The sequence below is a fragment of the Saccostrea echinata genome, unplaced genomic scaffold (assembly GCF_033153115.1).
Source record: "Saccostrea echinata isolate AGI-Se365-2 ecotype Australia unplaced genomic scaffold, CSIRO_AGI_Sech_v1 ptg000056l, whole genome shotgun sequence".
NCBI classification, from domain to species: domain Eukaryota; kingdom Metazoa; phylum Mollusca; class Bivalvia; order Ostreida; family Ostreidae; genus Saccostrea; species Saccostrea echinata.
This window is the reverse complement of record NW_026889805.1, coordinates 15,972,501-15,978,254: the sequence shown is the minus strand read 5'-3', so window position 1 is coordinate 15,978,254 and position 5,754 is coordinate 15,972,501. Positions and strand designations below refer to the sequence as shown.

The 5,754-nt window shown below is 31.5% G+C and overlaps 1 protein-coding gene across 2 annotated transcripts in view; it reads left to right on the top strand.

Moving 5' to 3' along the window:
• The first annotated feature begins 1,119 nt into the window (after positions 1-1,119).
• The window catches only part of LOC133173034 (protocadherin-9-like), a 33,168-nt gene continuing 28,533 nt past the window's right edge, over positions 1,120-5,754 (top strand). Inside the window, exons 1-2 of one of the 2 annotated variants that reach the window (XM_061307919.1) lie at positions 1,120-1,186; positions 1,469-1,565. The gene's annotated coding sequence lies outside the window, so the exon portion shown is untranslated. Of the gene's footprint in view, positions 1,187-1,450; positions 1,566-5,754 lie in introns of those variants that run through there. The other variant, XM_061307920.1, reaches the window with a different exon arrangement.

The following is a 5,754-nucleotide window of genomic DNA, read 5'->3' as shown; positions in this document are numbered from 1 at the left end:
ATCACTATTAAATGGTTTTTATTCATTTAATTATCTTTAAAATTCATTTCTTATCTATAGATATAAGACGAGGACCTGGGATCACAGACAATTCAAAACAATCCCATAGGTTGATGGACCTCTTTGTGTCTCTATTATTGTAACCGAATCACGCTTGTAGCAAAGTTTGTTATATTAAACTATTTCTGACAAACTTCTCACAACTTGTCAGATAGGGTGTGATTTTAAGTGTGATTCTATTGAGTATGTCACTATTTTATCTTCTGGATTCTTATCATAAAAGAAATCATAAGATGATATCTGTTTCTATCATAATTTATGTCTAGCTCCGTAACTTTCAGGGTTCACACACGAATTCATGTAGCACAAAAACCTCCCTCATTTCTTGCATAGGTAAGTTTTGAAGCACAATGGAGCATTTAATCGCTTTGAAGCAACGTTCAGGTGTTATCGAGATTTATCATAAATCTGTTTTTAAACATTGGGAGGGATGTATGAGATACATATCACCTTGTCTCTTGGCCATGATCACACTAACGAGCAATCATTAATGAGTCAACCAGTTCTCTCCGTTTAATTCATTTAATTGGCAGATTGATAGAGATACACTTTTAACCCTTGACAACAATAGTTGGTACAGACAATTGCAGAGAAGGAGACAAAATTGTGTGGTTGTAAAATATGTTTAACTTTTAAGTGGAAAAAAAGATTCAAAGTTTGTTAGTAAATTCATAATTTTTTTTATTTTTTAATTTTTTTTTTGAGGTTTTATGATGTACCGTAAGATATTTAGCTTTGTATATATGGTATATGTGAAAAAAGAATCCTGAAAAGAGAGTGTGCAATTATCAGTGTTACAATATTATATGTATATAAAGTTTTTTGAGTAACTGATGCCAATTAAACAGATTAGATGATATGATAAATTGACTTAGTAGTTAGAGGATCACAGCAAAAACTGCTTAGACTATTTCACATAGAATATTTAAAAATAACATTTCGGTTAAGAATGATACATATTGACAAGTATACTAGAAGTTTTATCATTTCTCTTTTATCTAAAGACTATGTAAAAGTTCTGTAACTAAATCCATTTATTTTATTTCAGAGTCATCCATTAAAAAAAAAAAACAGAAGTGGATTTGTTGTTCATTTCAAAAGTTTGCCATAAACAATTTGTGTGTGGGTAAGGTGGCACGCAGGGTAGGTCAGATATACACAATGATATTAGATTTATTTCCACTGACATTAAATCTTCTACAGTCTCTGACTACATGATTCCGAATTCATTGTTCTCCCTTTGCAGTACGTTTTTGTGGCAAATCTGATTAATACAAGAGATACATTTGTATAAGTATCAAATTGATTCTAGTTAGCCAGTCTCCATTAAAGAATTAAATGCCAATAGTTCACGTTACAAAGATACTAATTTAGAAATAGGTGATTAACGGAATAAATATTATTGTAGCGGAAGTTCGGAGTACAAAGACTAGGCAATACAGAACCATCATATAGTGTTGACCACTCAGATGGGGAGAGTTAATCAAATTGCTGCTGATGTCCAGGTTAGTGAAACAAATGATTTCATTTTGATTGACCATAAAGCATCAAATATAGAAAATCCTCATTAAAATGTCTGTTTGATTTCAAGATAGGGTTCAAACTGTAATGTCCAGATTGATCTGCTTATGAAATATGGGTTCAGAAAGTTAATTATCCTCATGCTTTGATTTTGTTTTAATATGTAGATGTTGAAGAGGAAAATAATTTACACTGTAAATTTTCTCCAACAAAGGAGATATAGTAATGGTTGGTCCTCATGATGTGTGAAGTAATAAATGGGCTTTTTGTGAACGATCATGCTTTCTTAATTTATGAGATTCACAGATGGGAGTTGGCTTTAGTATGATAGCCATTCATAGTCTCCACAGTGAGTTCAGCTAAATCTCTGGTACAGGGAAAGCAATTTTCTGACCTCTTGTGTCAAAATTCATTGATGGAAGGAAAATTGGGTGAACAAAAAAGAAAGTTATCTTTTTTGTTGATCAGTTATAACAGAAAAGTTTTTGTTCATTCACAGAACTTATTTCATGCTTCTAGTTTGTGTTTGTATACTAAGACATTGGTGACACTCTGGCAAAAGCACAAGTTTGCAGTAAAATGACTTTCAGTTTGTGTTCACTGTATGCTCACCAACTTTTAGTATGGTGCTTTTCACTCAGATTTTATCTTTCTAATTTTATTTTCTCCATCATGCAAACTTCTATGGCACAATGAACAGGAGGTACATACAATATTTGATGTTTATCAATAGAAAGTTTTTAAAAAGATTGTTGTTAATACTTATTTCTAAGTGTGAGGTATACAGATTGCTTGCAAGGACAAGTGCCATAGTTTTAGAACAACTTATTCTGATATTTTGGTTTTAAATGTTTGGAAATTTGCTGAAAAATTTCAAGGCTGGATTAAGCTTTCACTTTTTTTGTCAATGAATGGTGAGTTTAACAAATATTATTTTATTAAATTCACTTTGGCTTTTACAAAAAATATTATCTAATTTTGATAAATTTAAGGAATTTCATCTATTTGCAGGTATTTTTTTTACTTTCAATTTCCCACACACTGATAGAAAATGACATATTTTTTCCTCATTAAGCATTCTCATTATCTAAGGCTTTGTTGAACGGAATCAAGAAGTTATGAGGTATACTTGTCCTGTAACCTGGTGTAATTTTCATTCTTTAGTTGATAGCTCTATCAATCACACCTTTTATGGTGAGTCATGTTTTCATTCAGAGGTGGATCACTGAGGAATGTCTGAACATGCTGAAGTCTTATTTGTTTGTGGTCAAGTCTCAATCAGATCAGCCATGATTAAATATTTTAAGGTTTAAAATAAAAAAAAAGATTTTCATCTTTTCCACCACTAATCACATATTTAAATCTAAATATCAAATCTTGTATTGAATTACTTTCTTCAGTAGTTTAATTATCTGATGTAAATCAGGTTACTTTAATGATCACAAAATATTTTTAGAAAGATTTTACTCCTAACTTCGTAATTTCGTATAATTGCAAAGGGCAGGATACATGTACATAAATTCTTTTGAAGATAACGGTTCATATTTAAGGCCTTAATTCTATTCCTCCTGATTTCATTGATTTCATGTCTATTTTTAAGAATGGATTGATCTGAAAGTTTATGAGATAAATGATCTTAATTTGTAAAGGTCTATGTATCCCACCTTCTTGGAGGTAGCCAACATGTACCATCAAATAGGCAAATGAAGACGATAAATTGTGTACTTTTTGATTAGGAATTCGGAATTGGCCAGTTAATACCTCCAGACTTCTTTATGATGGTATAATTAACTCTCCTTTTCAATACACAAACTTGTTCAATTAAATTTTGTAAAGCCAGCCTGTAAAAGGTGTGGTAATTGAGACCAGATTTTATGACAGTAAGTTTACTGTCTGTTGGGATTGGGACTTTATTGAATCCTAGAGCCTGGGGACAAAAAAAAAAATGAAAGTCTGTAAACTTATAGCAGCAACTATTTAAGTTTTCACATTATAAAGGTCTATGTTATAAAGATTTTACCTGAGAAAGTCCAAACTGAATATTTTGAATTAGAAATACATACATAGATATTTTTATTATTATTATTATTTTGTGTGTGTGTTGAAATTGTAGATTGCAAGTAAAATTTCTGTCAATAAAAAAATGAAATAGAATTGGTAGAAATGGCTTGACTTGAAGATATGGTGAAGTTTTATGACTGTGATGTATTTAATGTTTTCAAGTGGATCTTAGGGGCTTTTTAACCAAAATGAAATCAACCCACTTTTTTGTGCTAATTTTCTTGAGTGCTTTGATTGTTATGGACAGTATGGCTCGTCGTATTGCTTTCCTATCTGTCTCCATCAGGAGGGCAGTCCTGTAGCCGGTAGCTAGAATCTCCCCACAAACACACTATGTACCTTTATAAATTAAAAGAAAATATTATTCCATCTGACTGATATAATCACTGCCATAAGTGGTCAATGAAGCCTTAACATGGTCACATAGAATAAACACTGATGCAAGCTTGACATGGCTTATGCCCAGTTTTGGGTTCCATTTTGAGATAATTGTCTTTAGATTTCTCTTCGTCATAGTGCTTGCCCAAAGGTAATTTTCACCATTAGCCATTTGATTTATTATTTTCCGGTTTCCCCTTTTGACTGCTCATCTAAAGTTTATCTAGTTTGATAATGTTTATGGACCATAAAAAAAGAGACACTTTCATAAAATATTCTGTAATAACCATTGATAGACTTTTCAGCCTATGTCACATAGTTATGAATGTACTAGTAAATGTAGCAGTATTTAAATCAAATTTAAAGTAAAAAGGTTCAAGTTTATCACTTAAGTTTTGCAGTTTTTATAAATTACATATCTTAAACATATATCAAAAATTAATGACCCAAGTAGCTTCAGTGTATGTCTTTTTTTCAATAAGATTTAATTCTTACATTGATATGAATGTTTGATAACTATTAAAAAGGATATGTGGAAAAAAAAGTTGTGTATGTTATATGTTAAAAATATAATTGAGAAATTCTTTCTGCAAAGCCCAGGGAACCTTCAAAACTGCTTCAATAACCATACCTAGCTATAGATAACAAAAAACTTGATGTTTCTCCTCTTCCCCATTCCCCATTGTTCTTCAGCAACATTTCTTGAACCAGACTGAGTATAAAAGTATAACTTATCATCATGACATACAAGGTATTGAATATACAGTTGAACTTCAGCCATGGATATCTTGAATACCATGGATATGTCAAAGTCATTTTGAAGTCTCAACTGCTTATTCCTTAAGTATTTTACCCAGGATATCTCAAATCCTCGGATATCTTGAAGTATTTTCTCGGTCCCTTCGAGTTCGAGATAACAAGGTTTGACTGCATTATTGCCCAGAAACAATTTCAACTCATTTTCCTCAACCTTGATCTTTGAGGTATGATCTTGAGTCATGACCTTTTCACACTTTAAGGATATTGGCAACAACATGACCTTCAAGGGTTTTAGGATTATGCCTGCATGGATGTGATCAGATAACAGACAGAAGTCTACATAGACTTACAGACATCCATGGTAAAAACAAAAATGTACGTTAGTCTTATATATCGAGGGGTATTTGTATTGATTCTAAGCATTTACTTCACTGTCATTGGAGAATAATTTTATTGTAGTCATATACATTTTTACAGTATAATAAACATAATACATATGTATTAATCTTACTGTATAGCTTTCTTTGTTTTGTTTTTGTGTCACAGATTGTGCTTTTGGTTAATAATACAGTATTCTGAATTCATACATGTATATGCATTTTTCCATTTGCCTCACATTTGTAATAATTCTTTTTTTTTTTTTGGTTGATGTTCAATAATATTTTCCTAGAAACATTTTATGACTATGTATATTCAACAGCCCAAAGAGAACATGAGTTTTGAACTGTTTTGTAGTTGGTACTCTATCTTACCTCTGTAACTTTGGGTTTTGATAAGGTAGATTGTTAGATTTCAGTGTATTAGGATTGGCCAGGCAAGGAGAGGGATTAGTGTCTCTGTTAAGTTGTATTATTGATCACAGAAAACTGGTATTTGCTAAGATTTTGACTTTTGAGACCGAGATTAGCATGCAACAAAACAATTCATTTTGGCGGGCATTTTCTATTCTGTGCTTTGATCTCAATGTCAGAAAGC